Raw genomic sequence first — 19,324 nt, forward strand, 5'->3', positions numbered from 1 at the left:
CCTCCAATTGGATGTAACCTGTGTGGGAGGGCGTTTCTCGCCCAATCAGCTGTGGACTGGGTGTGATAGACCTGCTGCTAACCCAATGAGAGCTCCTAGCCACGCCCAGCATTATACACACAGGCACAGAGTCACAGATCTGGGCTATTATATAGGAGATAATAAAACTACCGTACTGTATAGCAGCACTTTGGTGCTGTGAGTGCACGCTGGACCTACCATGCATTGTGAGCACCTGCCAACACAGCAGCCACCACAGGCCTGGCCACGAGGTAGGCAGAGACACACAGGGAAGGTGGAAAGAAAAACAGAGAAAGACAGGGAGAAACGTGAGAGATGCAAGGCATAGGTAGAGAAAAAGTAAAAAATGAATAATTCTGGGCCAAAAGTGAATAAACTATGTTGTTAATTAAAATGGACTTTACTATGAATACTGTTCAGAGAAGTTAATTTTCCCATTTCTCATATATTTACTAGGATGTGTAACCCCACAACACATTACATAAACCACATCAACTGTTTTTCGCACCTATATTTTGCGATTCTCTGCTGTGCATCACTAAAGTCTCCGTGATTGTCAAAGGTGTAGCTACCATAGGTGCAGGGAGTGCAGCTACTATGGGGCCCAGAGCTGAGAGGGGCCACCTTCCCTGTCACAGTTACATGTGTTATATACAAGGGGGTAGCTACCATAGGTGCAGGGAGTGCAGCTACTATGGGGCCCAGAGCTGAGAGGGGCCACCTTCCCTGTCACAGATACATGTGTTATATACAAGGGCGTAGCTACCATAGGTGCAGGGAGTGCAGCTACTATGGGGCCCAGAGCTGAGAGGGGCCACCTTCCCTGTCACAGTTACATGTGTTATATACAAGGGGGTAGCTACCATAGGTGCAGGGAGTGCAGCTACTATGGGGCCCAGAGCTGAGAGGGGCCACCTTCCCTGTCACAGTTACATGTGTTATATACAAGGGCGTAGCTACCATAGGTGCAGGGAGTGCAGCTACTATGGGGCCCAGAGCTGAGAGGGGCCCACCTTCCCTGCCACAGTTACATGTGTTATATACAAGGGCGTAGCTACCATAGGTGCAGGGAGTGCAGCTACTATGGGGCCCAGAGCTGAGAGGGGCCACCTTCCCTGCCACAGTTACATGTGTTATATACAAGGGCGTAGCTACCATAGGTGCAGGGAGTGCAGCTACTATGGGGCCCAGAGCTGAGAGGGGCCACCTTCCCTGCCACAGTTACATGTGTTATATACAAGGGCGTAGCTACCATAGGTGCAGGGAGTGCAGCTACTATGGGGCCCAGAGCTGAGAGGGGCCACCTTCCCTGTCACAGTTACATGTGTTATATACAAGGGCGTAGCTACCATAGGTGCAGGGAGTGCAGCTGCTATGGGGCCCAGAGCTGAGAGGGGCCACCTTCCCTGCCACAGTTACATGTGTTATATACAAGGGGGTAGCTACCATAGGTGCCGGCAGTGCAGCTGCTATGGGGACCAGAGTTGAGAGGGACTACCTTTTTACAGGTGGTCTTCAGGTTGCCGACTGTCGGGATCCCGGCGCACAGTATACCGGCACCGGAATCCCGACAGCCGGCATACCGACAGATTTTCTCCCTCGTGGGGGTCCACAACTTCCGTGGAGGGAGAATAAATAGTGTGGCGCGCGTGGCGAGCGCAGCGAGCCCGCAAGGGGCTCATCTGCGCTCGCCACGCTGTCGGTATGCCGGCGGTCGGGCTCCCGGCGCCGGTATGCTGGTCGCCGGGAGCCCGGCCGCCGCCATATAATACTACACCCCCTTTTTACCTGTCACATTTACATGTGTTATATACATTTTTTGCCATTGGGTGGTACGTAGGGGTCTTTTCAAACTTTTTCCTTGGGGCCTGCAATTTATCAAGGTATGCCCCTAGACTTGCTCATTGTAGTGTGGTATAAAATTAACTGGGGGGCATTTTTTAATATTATATAACATGAACCGGGTCACTGTAATGAGGTACAATATGAACGGGGAGCACTATATATCATAATGTGAATTGGGGGTACTGTGTGCCATAATGTGTACTGGAAGCTCTGAAATGTGACATAAGGTGAACTTAAGCACTACTGCGATTCATAAAAGAAACTAGGGCACCACTATGGGGCATAATATTAACAACTGCTGCAGAGAAGTGTCTCTCTAGAAGCATTGGAACGGGTGCCCCTTGAAAACGTTGCTATGGGGCCCATAAAGTTCTGGCTACGCCCCTGGTCATCATCCTAGGTAGGTGTTGCTGTAGCAAGCAACTACCTATTAAATGAAGGTTAAGGGGGGTATTCAATTAGGACCATTTTTTCACCTAGGTGAAAAACTGCACTCTTTGCTATTTTATGGATGAATGGGGATTCGCCCTATTCAATAGCAGGGCCGTTTTTCCACCTAGGCCAAAAATTTGTCTGGAGTGAAAAACATGTGGATTGGCGAATCCACGTTTTTTTCGCACATGTGCCTGCGAAAACGCGGGCTGTTTTAGCTGATTTTGAGGCATTTTTCGCCAATGCCTTTTCGCTAAAAAAAATAAATTGAATAGGCAATGGCAAAAATGCCTTAAAAACGGGCAAAAACGGCCTGCAATTGAATACGCAGGGGGATGAATTAGAGGTTCACTACGGCTGGCCGGCGGTCGGGCTCCCGGCGACCAGCATACCGGCGCCGGGAGGCCGACCGCCGGCTTACCGACAGTGTGGCGAGCGCAAATGAGCCCCTTGCGGACTCGCTGCGCTTGCCACGCTACGGGCACGGTGGCGCGCTACGCGCGCCACACTATTTTATTCTCCCTCTATGGGGGTCGTGGACCCCCACGAGGGAAAATAAGTGTCGGTATGCCGGCTGTCGGGCTCCCGGCGCCGGTATACTGAGCGCCGGGAGCCCGACCGCCGGCATACAGAAGACCACCTATGAATTAGATAGCTTTGAAATTCTAGGAGCTAATTGAATACCCCCCTAATTCTTCTTCTTTACTATTGTTGTATGAGCATTTATTCTGTGCTCCTCGTGCCCTGAGAAAAAGTTTACAATATTGATGTATAAATCTTACAAACTTTACGGGATTACATTACAATACAATTGCATTGTGAAAGGGCATTGAGAAACTTTGGACAGTTTTAACAATAAAAGATTGAGGCTGTGATTAGCACATTTCCTGCCAACTGTCTGCTCTAAAGCAATGGATTTCACAACAATTATTATAATACGGAACAATTACAACAGAAATCTTTTTCATCTGCATTGCACAGAGGAGAAACATTATTCATTGCTTAGATATTCAATTCCAGGACATTTGATGGTATTATAATGTTGTGTATTTATTTATAGCCATAGCTATAGACTAGAACATGGAGTATATAGTATTAAAATATTTGTACATTTTAACATGTAACTATCATTTCATTAACACTTTGCAGCTAGACTAGAAGGAGGAGACAGCACTTTGGTGAAAGAAATCTCAAACATTTGTGCTTGGATTATCCAGAGGCAGCACGGGAAGCCGGAACGTTGGAGAAAGTATGACAGCTTCGGAGAGTTTGAGAGACATCTGGTTGAGCACCTGAAAGAGATATCAAGACAGGATTATATTTAGGAAGGAACTTCACGCAATTCTCTGTTTAAAGGTAATTTATTGACAAAACTAAGGTTAAATCAACAATTTTTTTTTTATATGTGTGTACATATGATAACATACCAGAGACTATAAGCTCCCTGCAGCAGGACCCTCCAGCCTCTTTTCACATCTGCATTTCCTTCCTCAACCTGGTCTGAACTTGTTTTGCTTTTATGTACAATTGTATTTTTATGTTATTTGTAACTCTGCAGAGATGTATTATACATATACATATATGATAATAATAATGATGATGATAAAGACCAGTTCCCTATGTAATAAATAAACCCACAACACAGGAGGCTATGTATGAACTTTGCAAAACTCACACACCACACAGACTGAAGCTGTGCTATAAAATAAGACTGATTACTGCAACCACAGTAAGGAAAAAATAGAAATTCACAAAAGGGTGATACATAAAAACTAAAATAAGCTAACGGATAATGTGCACCCAGTGTAATATAATATGGTTAGAGGTTGCAGAAATTTCTGTGGTTTACTGCTCTTTAGGATTTTTCTAGGAGCTATTGGGGATGGTTTATTCTCTCGTGACTGGAACACATTCCACAGATTTGTGTCCATTGACATACGAACATCATATTATTAAGTAACCACGTGTATCCAAGTGAATCCCTTACTTGTTCTAGGACAGATCATTTTATATATATATATATATATATATATATATATACAGATTGAGTCTCCCTTATCCAAAATGCTCGGGACCAGGGGTATTTTGGATATGGGATTTTTCCGTATTTTGGAATAATTGCATAGCATAATGAGATATCATGGTGATGGGACCCAAGTCTAAGCACAGAATGCATTTGTTTCATATACACCTTATACACACAGCCTGAAGGTAATTTTAGCCAATATTTTTTATAACTTTGTGCATTAAACAAAGTGTGTGTACATTCACACAATTCATTTATGTTTCATATACACCTTATACACACAGCCTGAAGGTCATTTAATACAATATTTTTAATAACTGTGTGTATTAAACAAAGTTTGTGTACATTGAGCCATCAGAAAACAAAGGTTTCACTATCTCACTCTCACTCAAAAAAGTCAGTATTTCGAAATATTCCGTATTTCTGAATATTTGGATATGGGATACTCAACCTGTATATATATATGTGAAAAGGAGGAAGCTAGGCAGCGCCAATTAGCGATAACAATTTGTACTAGTATATGGACCAGAATAACTATAAATACTCCTAAAAAGTACACTCCCTTCAATATATTAAGGGCGTCAGCTCATGTCTTAAATAAAAAACACTGGTAAGGTGTTTTACAAGTAATCTCAGAAATGGTGGATAAGATACTTTAGAGCGACCAATGGTGTCAATAAATATTAGGAGGGTAAAAGTTAAAAAAGGTAAATTTTAATCACAATAACATTTGCACCAATAAAAGATAAAGAAAAACCACAATAAAAATATGTATAAAAATTTCACGGTCAGAGTTAAAAAAAAAGGGGGGTCAGTACAAAAATATCACCAGCATATATAAAAATAAGTTAAAAAAGTATATATATGGTAAGGGTTATGAGGACTCAATTCAAAAAAGAATATATATATATACAATTAATAAGATCAACTACAGGTAAAAAATCAAATCTTAGCTTAAAAGGAGGTAGGTATCCCCAACGCGTTTCGTCCTATCTGGACTTCCTCAGGGGGTAGAGAGCAAGTGGGACAGCACAGGTATATATACCCCTATTAATGAGGAAGTGATCTCTACATCACTTCCTGTCAATCAGGAGACCAAGAATTAGCATATTGAAACATATTATAAAAAACAAGCTCAGACATGTTCAATCCACTATTTGGATTGGACTGAGCAAAACCGCTATTATATGTATTTAATTTGAGCTCAGGGAAGCCTTAGAAAGCTCCCTGAGCGGAGTTTCCCCGGACTTCCTGTCCGGACAGTGGGTGACATCACGTCCGCCCCACTTCCGGCGTCGTGGTTTCTGTACTGCGCATGTGCCGGGTGCGGACATCCCGAACCCACGGCGCATGCGCCCACGGGCATTGTCCGGATCCTGATGCATTCAGTTTGTTGTGTTTTACGTCCATTGCGCATGCGCCGGGTACGGACGTCCCGGACGCACAGTGCCTGCGCCCGCGATCTGTATATAGTGTTTAATAAATGTTCAGCATAAGATGGTACTTGAGTGTCTGCAACACTAATTTAAGGAGAAGTTCTGTATTTAGTTATGTTCGTTCTTTGATCACATCCGATGGTATAAAAGATTGGCATCCATTTTCTTGGAGCATGTTGCTTGCAGACACTAATTGTATACAGTCCCAGCGGCCATCTTGGGTGGGATTTTTCTCATTGGGAAACACATATAAAATGAAGATGAAAAAAGGAGCAGGGTCATACAGAAGTTTTAGATATAAAAAAAGGAATATAGAATTTGTCTGATATTATGACTTCATATAGGATATTTTCTCAAATAAAACGGTGGTGTCTATTATACAAATGGGCTTAGACCCATGTAAATAAGATGCACATTGGGACTAGATATATATAAAAAATGATATATATTCTAAAATCATTTTGACTATAATTTTTTGCAAGGACAGATGAGGCCGACATAAAGTAGAAAAATATATAAAAATATATATAAAAATATATAAAAATAAAGCTATATATGCACATATATAAGGGGGAAGGGAAAAAGGGGGGGGGGCAAGAGGAAATACTGGCAACAGGATAATACCAAGTTTTATAAATATCAGAAACTGAGTTTCCATTATGGTAGTACAAGAGACTGCATGTGTTCAAAACTCATCTGTATATCACCCAAGGCACCAGGAACCCCTCACGGGGAAGTCATAGTAGCACTCTCACATCCCATATTCCACCCTACAGCACCTGGTCTTCCATGATGGTTCCCCATCTATGTACTGGCCGGGCCCAAACACTGCTTGGCTTCCAAGTTCGGGCGGAATTGGGCATTTCCAGTGTGGTATGGCTGTAATAGTGGTATAATATATGGGTCTGCAAGGTGCGACAGCGAGGCAGAAAGAGGTAGGTCACCCTGGTGAAATGGTTGAAAAGTGCAATGTGCTTACGTCATAAAAACGGGGCTATTTCATAGACCTCATTGAAGCCTTCAGGGTGCAGAGTGTTCAATTCGAAAATCCAAAACATCTCCCTCTTGGATAGGAGATTGCCAAGGTCTCCTCCTCTCTCGCCCAATGAGACAAGTTCGATGCCTTTGAAGGTCAGTTCTTCAGGGTCTGAATTATGGCACATGTGGAAATGTTTAGAGACCGCATGGGATAGTACCTTATTTTTAATATTCCTTACGTGCTCCTGAATCCGAATCTTCAGGGGTCTCTTGGTTTTTCCTACATACTTCATTCCACATGAGCATTCCAGCATGTAAATCACTGAAATCGTGTTGCAATTGATGAATCCCTTGATCTTGTACTCCCTGGACCCATCTGTATTCCTGAACGTCTTTCTGTTGGGGTGTAGATAACGACACATATTGCAGCGACCACACTTGTAGCACCCGACACATTTGGGCATACCTGATTTGATTTCTTTCTTCCTCAGCATGCTTGGTGCCACCAGGTCTTTGAGATTCTGTGATTTCTTGAATACCACCAGTGGATCTTTCGGGAGATACTCCTTTAGAACCGGATCCATTAAGAGGATGTTCCAGTGTTTCTTAAGGGTTTTCTTGATGAAGTTACCATGTCTACTGTAGGTAGTGATGAACCTTACTACATCCTCCCCCTTTGTCTTCGATTTGTACCTCAAAAGTTGTTGCCTCTCCAGGTTTTTAGCCTTAACATTTGCTTCTCCCAGGAGATGATTGGGATATCCTTTTTCCTTGAATCGTTCGGTGTACACTTGTAATTGTTGATCACGGTCCTCAGGGTTTTTGCAGTTGCGGGCAATTCTGGTAAACTGTGAAAAAGGGATATTGTTCTTCCATTGTTGACTGTGATTACTTTTAAAGTGGACGTAGCTGTTCATGTCTACTTTTTTATGAAATTCTTGGAGATCACTTCATTGCCCTCATGCGACAGTACCAGATCCAGGAACTCAATCTCTGTAATGTTTTCATTGGCGGTAAAATGGAGATTCATCGAGTTGTTAGATAAATACGTAAAAAATTAATTAAAACTCGTCTCGTCACCATCCCATACAATTAAGATATCGTCTATGTAACGTTTATAAAAAGCGATATTTTGTTGAAATGGGTGGTCGTTAAAAATGTGCTCCTTCTCCCAATGTCCCATAAAAAGATTTGCGAAACTGGGCGCAAAAATCGTGCCCATGGCTGTGCCACAGATTTGCAAGAAGTATGCATCTAAAATTTAAAATAGTTACGTTTTAAAATGAAATACATTAGTTCGCATAAAAATTGTCTGTGTTCCTCTGTGATGTCCGCATCTTGGCTTAAAAATCCATTGCAAGCCTCAACTCCTTTTTCATGTTCTATGCATGTATAGAGTGACTGTACATCAATTGTGATCCATCTGTAAGTTTCTTTCCACTCGAACGATTCCATCAGGTTAAGAACCGATGTGGTGTCTTTGAGGTATGCCGGAAGGTTTACCACATGTTTTCTTAAAAACAAGTCCACATACTCTGACAAATGTGATGTTAATGAGTCAATCCCTGCCACAATGGGTCTCCCTGGTGGGTTTATCATGGACTTATGTACCTTAGGCAAAAAATAAAAAATGGGGGTAGTGGGGTTGGAGTTAAAAAGGTATTGGTACTCGTCTTTAGTTAAAATCTCACATCTGAAAGCTTTCAGGAGTAAAATTCTTAGCTCTTCCACGAAACCTTCTTTTGGATCAGTCGGGAGTGGCGTATATGAAGTTCTATCGCCCAGTAGTCTGTTAGCCTCTGCTACATACGCCTCCCGGTCCATAATAACCAACCCCCCCCCCTTTGTCAGCAGATTTTATAACGATATTGTTATTGGCCTGCAAATCCTTAATAGCTTTTACTTCTCTATTAGTAAGGTTCTTCTCTTTAATGGGTTCAATTTCAGTATCACATAAATCCCTCTTTACCAAATCATAAAAAATTCCCACGTTATGGCCTTTAGATTCTAGAGGGTAGAATTTTGAAACTGGTTTTAATCCTGATTTTGATTGTTCATAGTTATGAATCACTGCATTTTCTTTTTTAAGAAAATGCCTCTTGAGAGTCAGTTTCCTTATAAACTTGTTTAGGTCGATAAAAACGTCAAATCTATTCATACCTTTAGTGGGTGCATAAGAAAGTCCTTTGCTCAATACTGCTGTTTCGTACTCTGATAGTGTGTGACTTGATAAATTGAATATTCCATTTGATGCCTCCCCTACTACAGGTGTCGCCTTTTGTTTTTGTAATTGTACATTCCTCCTGCCTCCTCTGCATCCTCTCCTTCTTCGGCCAGTCTTCTTTTCATGGGTGTTATATTCGTGACCCTGTCCTTTATGGTGTTTCTTGCCGTAGTTTTGGGACGTGTATCTGGGCCTGGTGACAAAAAAGCCTCCTCGTTAGTAGAGCTCAATCTTTGCAGTGCGGAAAATCTATTGAAGGTCTCCGTATTCTGTCTTCTCTGTGGGTAACTCCTCCCATTCTCCATTCCTCCCCTAGATGTGGACTGCCAATATTCCCTTCTAGGTTTGGGTTCTGGCTTGTCTCCTTTAATGAACCTGCTCCAATTCTTGATTCTGTTATTTTCGTAATCTTGCTTGTCCCTTAAAAATTTCTTGCTTTTATTCCTAATAACCTCATCTTCAATATGTTCAAGTTTCTTGTTTAGTACCTTTTCGTTGATCTTAAAGTCTTCCTTGTCTTTAAATACCTCCAGTCTGTTTTTAGTCTCTTTGATTTCTGATTCCAGTTTCGAAATGACACGTTTCTTTTCAGTTATAAGGATCTTCATCAATTTGACTGAACAATCATGGAGTGTGGTGTCCCATTCCTTAATAAACTCAGGGTTCTCGGTCCCAAAAGTAGGCTGCTTCGTAATTCTTAAGCCTCTGGGTACCCGGTCCACGCTGATATAATGTTCAAGCCCCTTGATGTTCCACCATGCCTTCACTTCTTTAATAAGTAACCTTTCCATGCTCCAAAACATTTCGTCAAGTGTGTCGGTATCGGGTACATTTTCTGGTTGGCTTGTTTCATTAAAAATTTTGTGGCAAGCATTGCTCCTTCTGTTGGTGCGTTCACTGGTTCGGAACATACTGTCAGTTATGTATCGGCTTACACAAGGCAGCTGCGGGCAAGTTTACCAAAAACAATGTGTGAAAAGGAGGAAGCTAGGCAGCGCCAATTAGCGATAACAATTTGTACTAGTATATGGACCAGAATAACTATAAATACTCCTAAAAAGTACACTCCCTTCAATATATTAAGGGCGTCAGCTCATGTCTTAAATAAAAAACACTGGTAAGGTGTTTTACAAGTAATCTCAGAAATGGTGGATAAGATACTTTAGAGCGACCAATGGTGTCAATAAATATTAGGAGGGTAAAAGTTAAAAAAGGTAAATTTTAATCACAATAACATTTGCACCAATAAAAGATAAAGAAAAACCACAATAAAAATATGTATAAAAATTTCACGGTCAGAGTTAAAAAAAAGGGGGGTCAGTACAAAAATATCACCAGCATATATAAAAATAAGTTAAAAAAGTATATATATGGTAAGGGTTATGAGGACTCAATTCAAAAAAGAATATATATATATACAATTAATAAGATCAACTATAGGTAAAAAATCAAATCTTAGCTTAAAAGAAGGTATGTATTCCCAACGCGTTTCGTCCTATCTGGACTTCCTCAGGGGGTAGAGAGCAAGTGGGACAGCACAGGTATATATACCCCTATTAATGAGGAAGTGATCTCTACATCACTTCCTGTCAATCAGGAGACCAAGAATTAGCATATTGAAACATATTATAAAAAAACAAGCTCAGACATGTTCAATCCACTATTTGGATTGGACTGAGCAAAACCGCTATTATATGTATTTAATTTGAGCTCAGGGAAGCCTTAGAAAGCTCCCTGAGCGGAGTTTCCCCGGACTTCCTGTCCGGACAGTGGGTGACATCACGTCCGCCCCACTTCCGGCGTCGTGGTTTCTGTACTGCGCATGTGCCGGGTGCGGACATCCCGAACCCACGGCGCATGCGCCCACGGGCATTGTCCAGATCCTGATGCATTCAGTTTGTTGTGTTTTACGTCCATTGCGCATGCGCCGGGTACGGACGTCCCGGACGCACAGTGCCTGCGCCCGCGATCTGTATATAGTGTTTAATAAATGTTCAGCATAAGATGGTACTTGAGTGTCTGCAACACTAATTTAAGGAGAAGTTCTGTATTTAGTTATGTTCGTTCTTTGATCACATCCGATGGTATAAAAGATTGGCATCCATTTTCTTGGAGCATGTTGCTTGCAGACACTAATTGTATACAGTCCCAGCGGCCATCTTGGGTGGGATTTTTCTCATTGGGAAACACATATAAAATGAAGATGAAAAAAGGAGCAGGGTCATACAGAAGTTTTAGATATAAAAAAAGGAATATAGAATTTGTCTGATATTATGATTTCATATAGGATATTTTCTCAAACAAAACGGTGGTGTCTATTATACAAATGGGCTTAGACCCATGTAAATAAGATGCACATTGGGACTAGATATATATAAAAAATGATATATATTCTAAAATAATTTTGACTATAATTTTTTGCAAGGACAGATGAGGCCGACATAAAGTAGAAAAATATATAAAAATACATATAAAAATATATAAAAATAAAGCTATATATGCACAAGGGAAACACGCCCTGAAGGGAAAAAGGGCGGGGGGGGGGGGGGGGGGGGGGCAAGAGGAAATACTGGCAACAGGATAATACCAAGTTTTATAAATATCAGAAACTGAGTTTCCATTATGGTAGTACAAGAGACTGCATGTGTTCAAAACTCATCTGTATATCACCCAAGGCACCAGGAACCCCTCACGGGGAAGTCATAGTAGCACTCTCACATCCCATATTCCACCCTACAGCACCTGGTCTTCCATGATGGTTCCCCATCTATGTACTGGCCGGGCCCAAACACTGCTTGGCTTCCAAGTTCGGGCGGAATTGGGCATTTCCAGTGTGGTATGGCTGTAATAGTGGTATAATATATGGGTCTGCAAGGTGCGACAGCGAGGCAGAAAGAGGTAGGTCACCCTGGTGAAATGGTTGAAAAGTGCAATGTGCTTACGTCATAAAAACGGGGCTATTTCATAGCCCTCATTGAAGCCTTCAGGGTGCAGAGTGTTCAATTCGAAAATCCAAAACATCTCCCTCTTGGATAGGAGATTGCCAAGGTCTCCTCCTCTCTCGCCCAATGAGACAAGTTCAATGCCTTTGAAGGTCAGTTCTTCAGGGTCTGAATTATGGCACATGTGGAAATTAGAGATGACCGCCTGAAATTTTTCGGGTTTTGTGTTTTGGTTTTGGGTTCGGTTCCGCGGCCGTGTTTTGGGTTCGAACGCGTTTTGGCAAAACCTCACCGAATTTTTTTTGTCGGATTCGGGTGTGTTTTGGATTCGGGTGTTTTTTTCAAAAAACACTAAAAAACAGCTTAAATCATAGAATTTGGGGGTCATTTTGATCCCAAAGTATTATTAACCTCAAAAACCATAATTTACACTCATTTTCAGTCTATTCTGAATACCTCACACCTCAGAATATTATTTTTAGTCCTAAAATTTGCACCGAGGTTGCTGTGTGAGTAAGATAAGCGACCCTAGTGGCCGACACAAACACCGGGCCCATCTAGGAGTGGCACTGCAGTGTCACGCAGGATGTCCCTTCCAAAAAACCCTCCCCAAACAGCACATGACGCAAAGAAAAAAAGAGGCGCAATGAGGTAGCTGTGTGAGTAAGATTAGCGACCCTAGTGGCCGACACAAACACCGGGCCCATCTAGGAGTGGCACTGCAGTGTCACGCAGGATGTCCCTTCCAAAAAACCCTCCCCAATCAGCACATGATGCAAATAAAAAGAAAAGAAAAAAGAGGTGCAAGATGGAATTGTCCTTGGGCCCTCCCACCCACCCTTATGTTGTATAAACAAAACAGGACATGCACACTTTAACCAACCCATCATTTCAGTGACAGGGTCTGCCACACGACTGTGACTGATATGACGGGTTGGTTTGGACCCCCCCCAAAAAAGAAGCAATTAATCTCTCCTTGCACAAACTGGCTCTACAGAGGCAAGATGTCCACCTCATCTTCACCCTCCGATATATCACCGTGTACATCCCCCTCCTCACAGATTATCAATTCGTCCCCACTGGAATCCACCATCTCAGCTCCCTGTGTACTTTGTGGAGGCAATTGCTGCTGGTCAATGTCTCCGCGGAGGAATTGATTATAATTCATTTTAATGAACATCATCTTCTCCACATTTTCTGGATGTAACCTCGTACGCCGATTGCTGACAAGGTGAGCGGCGGCACTAAACACTCTTTCGGAGTACACACTTGTGGGAGGGCAACTTAGGTAGAATAAAGCCAGTTTGTGCAAGGGCCTCCAAATTGCCTCTTTTTCCTGCCAGTATAAGTACGGACTGTGTGACGTGCCTACTTGGATGCGGTCACTCATATAATCCTCCACCATTCTATCAATGTTGAGAGAATCATATGCAGTGACAGTAGACGACATGTCCGTAATCGTTGTCAGGTCCTTCAGTCCGGACCAGATGTCAGCATCAGCAGTCGCTCCAGACTGCCCTGCATCACCGCCAGCGGGTGGGCTCGGAATTCTGAGCCTTTTCCTCGCACCCCCAGTTGCGGGAGAATGTGAAGGAGGAGATGTTGACAGGTCGCGTTCCGCTTGACTTGACAATTTTGTCACCAGCAGGTCTTTCAACCCCAGCAGACCTGTGTCTGCCGGAAAGAGAGATCCAAGGTAGGCTTTAAATCTAGGATCGAGCACGGTGGCCAAAATGTAGTGCTCTGATTTCAACAGATTGACCACCCGTGAATCCTTGTTAAGCGAATTAAGGGCTGCATCCACAAGTCCCACATGCCTAGCGGAATCGCTCCCTTTTAGCTCCTTCTTCAATGCCTCCAGCTTCTTCTGCAAAAGCCTGATGAGGGGAATGACCTGACTCAGGCTGGCAGTGTCTGAACTGACTTCACGTGTGGCAAGTTCAAAGGGCATCAGAACCTTGCACAACGTTGAAATCATTCTCCACTGCACTTGAGACAGGTGCATTCCACCTCCTATATCGTGCTCAATTGTATAGGCTTGAATGGCCTTTTGCTGCTCCTCCAACCTCTGAAGCATATAGAGGGTTGAATTCCACCTCGTTACCACTTCTTGCTTCAGATGATGGCAGGGCAGGTTCAGTAGTTTTTGGTGGTGCTCCAGTCTTCTGTACGTGGTGCCTGTACGCCGAAAGTGTCCCGCAATTTTTCTGGCCACCGACAGCATCTCTTGCACGCCCCTGTCGTTTTTTTAAAAATTCTGCACCACCAAATTCAAGGTATGTGCAAAACATGGGACGTGCTGGAATTTGCCCATATTTAATGCACACACAATATTGCTGGCGTTGTCCGATGCCACAAATCCACAGGAGAGTCCAATTGGGGTAAGCCATTCCGCGATGATCTTCCTCAGTTGCCGTAAGAGGTTTTCAGCTGTGTGCGTATTCTGGAAAGCGGTGATACAAAGCGTAGCCTGCCTAGGAAAGAGTTGGCGTTTGCGAGATGCTGCTACTGGTGCCGCCGCTGCTGTTCTTGCGGCGGGAGTCCATACATCTACCCAGTGGGCTGTCACTGTCATATAGTCCTGACCCTGCCCTGCTCCACTTGTCCATATGTCCGTGGTTAAGTGGACATTGGGTACAACTGCATTTTTTAGGACACTGGTGAGTCTTTTTCTGACGTCCGTGTACATTCTCGGTATCGCCTGCCTAGAGAAGTGGAACCTAGATGGTATTTGGTAACGGGGGCACACTGCCTCAATAAATTGTCTAGTTCCCTGTGAACTAACGGCGGATACCGGACGCACGTCTAACACCAACATAGTTGTCAAGGACTCAGTTATCCGCTTTGCAGTAGGATGACTGCTGTGATATTTCATCTTCCTCGCAAAGGACTGTTGAACAGTCAATTGCTTACTGGAAGTAGTACAAGTGGGCTTACGACTTCCCCTCTGGGATGACCATCGACTCCCAGCGGCAACAACAGCAGCGCCAGCAGCAGTAGGCGTTACACGCAAGGATGCATCGGAGGAATCCCAGGCAGGAGAGGACTCGTCAGAATTGCCAGTGACATGGCCTGCAGGACTATTGGCATTCCTGGGGAAGGAGGAAATTGACACTGAGGGAGTTGGTGGGGTGGTTTGCGTGAGCTTGGTTACAAGAGGAAGGGATTTACTGGTCAGTGGACTGCTTCCGCGGTCACCCAAAGTTTTTGAACTTGTCACTGACTTATTATGAATGCGCTGCAGGTGACGTATAAGGGAGGATGTTCCGAGGTGGTTAACGTCCTTACCCCTACTTATTACAGCTTGACAAAGGGAACACACGGCTTGACACCTGTTGTCCGCATTTCTGGTGAAATACCTCCACAACGAAGAGCTGATTTTTTTGGTATTTTCACCTGGCATGTCAACGGCCATATTCCTCCCACGGACAACAGGTGTCTCCCCGGGTGCCTGACTTAAACAAACCACCTCACCATCAGAATCCTCCTGGTCAATTTCCTCCCCAGCGCCAGCAACACCCATATCCTCCTCATCCTGGTGTACTTCAACACTGACATCTTCAATCTGACTATCAGGAACTGGACTGCGGGTGCTCCTTCCAGCACTTGCAGGGGGCGTGCAAATGGTGGAAGGCGCATGCTCTTCACGTCCAGTGTTGGGAAGGTCAGGCATCGCAACCGACACAATTGGACTCTCCTTGTGGATTTGGGATTTCGAAGAATGCACAGTTCTTTGCTGTGCTGCTTTTGCCAGCTTGAGTCTTTTCATTTTTCTAGCGAGAGGCTGAGTGCTTCCATCCTCATGTGAAGCTGAACCACTAGCCATGAACATAGGCCAGGGCCTCAGCCGTTCCTTGCCACTCCGTGTGGTAAATGGCATATTGGCAAGTTTACGCTTCTCCTCCGACAATTTTATTTTAGGTTTTGGAGTCCTTTTTTTACTGATATTTGGTGTTTTGGATTTGACATGCTCTGTACTATGACATTGGGCATCGGCCTTGGCAGACGACGTTGCTGGCATTTCATCATCTCGGCCATGACTAGTGGCAGCAGCTTCAGCACGAGGTGGAAGTGGATCTTGATCTTTCCCTAATTTTGGAACCTCAACATTTTTGTTCTCCATATTTTAATAGGCACAACTAAAAGGCACCTCAGGTAAACAATGGAGATGGATGGATTGGATACTAGTATACAATTATGGACGGGCTGCCGAGTGCCGACACAGAGGTAGCCACAGCCGTGAACTACCGCACTGTACTGTGTCTGCTGCTAATATATAGACTGGTTGATAAAGAGATAGTATACTCGTAACTAGTATGTATGTATAAAGAAAGAAAAAAAAACCACGGTTAGGTGGTATATACAATTATGGACGGGCTGCCGAGTGCCGACACAGAGGTAGCCACAGCCGTGAACTACCGCACTGTACTGTGTCTGCTGCTAATATATAGACTGGTTGATAAAGAGATAGTATACTCGTAACTAGTATGTATGTATAAAGAAAGAAAAAAAAACCACGGTTAGGTGGTATATACAATTATGGACGGGCTGCCGAGTGCCGACACAGAGGTAGCCACAGCCGTGAACTACCACACTGTACTGTGTCTGCTGCTAATATATAGACTGGTTGATAAAGAGATAGTATACTCGTAACTAGTATGTATGTATAAAGAAAGAAAAAAAAACCACGGTTAGGTGGTATATACAATTATGGACGGGCTGCCGAGTGCCGACACAGAGGTAGCCACAGCCGTGAACTACCGCACTGTACTGTGTCTGCTGCTAATATATAGACTGGTTGATAAAGAGATAGTATACTCGTAACTAGTATGTATGTATAAAGAAAGAAAAAAAAACCACGGTTAGGTGGTATATACAATTATGGACGGGCTGCCGAGTGCCGACACAGAGGTAGCCACAGCCGTGAACTACCGCACTGTACTGTGTCTGCTGCTAATATAGACTGGTTGATAAAGAGATAGTATACTCGTAACTAGTATGTATGTATAAAGAAAGAAAAAAAAACCACGGTTAGGTGGTATATACAATTATGGACGGGCTGCCGAGTGCCGACACAGAGGTAGCCACAGCCGTGAACTACCGCACTGTACTGTGTCTGCTGCTAATATATAGACTGGTTGATAAAGAGATAGTATACTCGTAACTAGTATGTATGTATAAAGAAAGAAAAAAAAACCACGGTTAGGTGGTATATACAATTATGGACGGGCTGCCGAGTGCCGACACAGAGGTAGCCACAGCCGTGAACTACCGCACTGTACTGTGTCTGCTGCTAATATATAGACTGGTTGATAAAGAGATAGTATACTCGTAACTAGTATGTATGTATAAAGAAAGAAAAAAAAACCACGGTTAGGTGGTATATACAATTATGGACGGGCTGCCGAGTGCCGACACAGAGGTAGCCACAGCCGTGAACTACCGCACTGTACTGTGTCTGCTGCTAATATATAGACTGGTTGATAAAGAGATAGTATACTCGTCGTAACTAGTATGTATGTATAAAGAAAGAAAAAAAAAACACGGTTAGGTGGTATATACAATTATGGACGGGCTGCCGAGTGCCGACACAGAGGTAGCCACAGCCGTGAACTACCGCACTGTACTGTGTCTGCTGCTAATATAGACTGGTTGATAAAGAGATAGTATACTACTAATATTATATATACTGGTGGTCAGGTCACTGGTCACTAGTCACACTGGCAGTGGCACTCCTGCAGCAAAAGTGTGCACTGTTTAATTTTAATATAATATTATGTACTCCTGGCTCCTGCTATAACCTATAACTGGCACTGCAGTAGTGCTCCCCAGTCTCCCCCACAATTATAAGCTGTGTGAGCTGAGCAGTCAGACAGATATATAATATATATAGATGATGCAGCACACTGGCCTGAGCCTGAGCAGTGCACACAGATATGGTATGTGACTGACTGAGTCACTGTGTGTATCGCTTTTTTCAGGCAGAGAACGGATATATTAAATAAACTGCACTGTGTGTCTGGTGGTCACTCACTATATAATATATTATGTACTCCTGGCTCCTGCTATAACCTATAACTGGCACTGCAGTAGTGCTCCCCAGTCTCCCCCACAATTATAAGCTGTGTGAGCTGAGCAGTCAGACAGATATATATAATATTATATATAGATATTATGATAATAGATGATGCAGCACACTGGCCTGAGCCTGAGCAGTGCACACAGATATGGTATGTGACTGAGTCACTGTGTGCTGTGTATCGCTTTTTTCAGGCAGAGAACGGATTATAAATAAAACTGGTGGTCACTATCAGCAAAACTCTGCACTGTACTGAGTACTCCTAATGCTCCCCAAAATTAGTAAATCAAGTGTCTCTCTAATCTATTCTAAACGGAGAGGACGCCAGCCACGTCCTCTCCCTATCAATCTCAATGCACGTGTGAAAATGGCGGCGACGCGCGGCTCCTTATATAGAATCCGAGTCTCGCGATAGAATCCGAGCCTCGCGAGAATCCGACAGCGTCATGATGACGTTCGGGCGCGCTCGGGTTAACCGAGCAAGGCGGGAAGATCCGAGTCGCTCGGACCCGTGAAAAAAAACATGAAGTTCTGGCGGGTTCGGATTCAGAGAAACCGAACCCGCTCATCTCTAGTGGAAATGTTTAGAGACCGCATGGGATAGTACCTTATTTTTAATATTCCTTACGTGCTCCTGAATCCGAATCTTCAGGGGTCTCTTGGTTTTTCCTACATACTTCATTCCACATGAGCATTCCAGCATGTAAATCACTGAAATCGTGTTGCAATTGATGAATCCCTTGATCTTGTACTCCCTGGACCCATCTGTATTCCTGAACGTCTTTCTGTTGGGGTGTAGATAACGACACATATTGCAGCGACCACACTTGTAGCACCCGACACATTTGGGCATACCTGATTTGATTTCTTTCTTCCTCAGCATGCTTTGTGCCACCAGATTCTGCTTGGTGCCTTTGAGATTCTGTGATTTCTTGAATACCACCAGTGGATCTTTCGGGAGATACTCCTTTAGAACCGGATCCATTAAGAGGATGTTCCAGTGTTTCTTAAGGGTTTTCTTGATGAAGTTACCATGTCTACTGTAGGTAGTGATGAACCTTACTACATCCTCCCCCTTTGTCTTCGATTTGTACCTCAAAAGTTGTTGCCTCTCCAGCCCGTGGGCGCATGCGCCGTGGGTTCGGGATGTCCGCACCCGGCACATGCGCAGTACAGAAACCACGACGCCGGAAGTGGGGCGGACGTGATGTCACCCACTGTCCGTACAGGAAGTCCGGGGAAACTCCGCTCAGGGAGCTTTCTAAGGCTTCCCTGAGCTCAAATTAAATACATATAATAGCGGTTTTGCTCAGTCCAATCCAAATAGTGGATTGAACATGT

General features: G+C 43.7%; 1 long non-coding RNA gene and 2 pseudogenes across 1 annotated transcript in view; all 3 read right to left on the bottom strand.

Moving 5' to 3' along the window:
* Positions 1–3,322: 3,322 nt before the first annotated feature.
* Positions 3,323–19,324, bottom strand: part of LOC134948454 (uncharacterized) — a 31,065-nt gene continuing 15,063 nt past the window's right edge. The window contains exon 2 of the long non-coding RNA XR_010182959.1: positions 3,323–3,590. This is a non-coding gene — a long non-coding RNA (uncharacterized LOC134948454). The remainder of the gene's footprint in view (positions 3,591–19,324) is intronic.
* LOC134953773 (5S ribosomal RNA) lies at positions 6,528–6,647 on the bottom strand (annotated as a pseudogene).
* LOC134953785 (5S ribosomal RNA) lies at positions 11,693–11,812 on the bottom strand (annotated as a pseudogene).

Source organism: Pseudophryne corroboree, chromosome 8, assembly GCF_028390025.1.
Source record: "Pseudophryne corroboree isolate aPseCor3 chromosome 8, aPseCor3.hap2, whole genome shotgun sequence".
Classification (NCBI taxonomy): Eukaryota; Metazoa; Chordata; class Amphibia; order Anura; family Myobatrachidae; genus Pseudophryne; species Pseudophryne corroboree.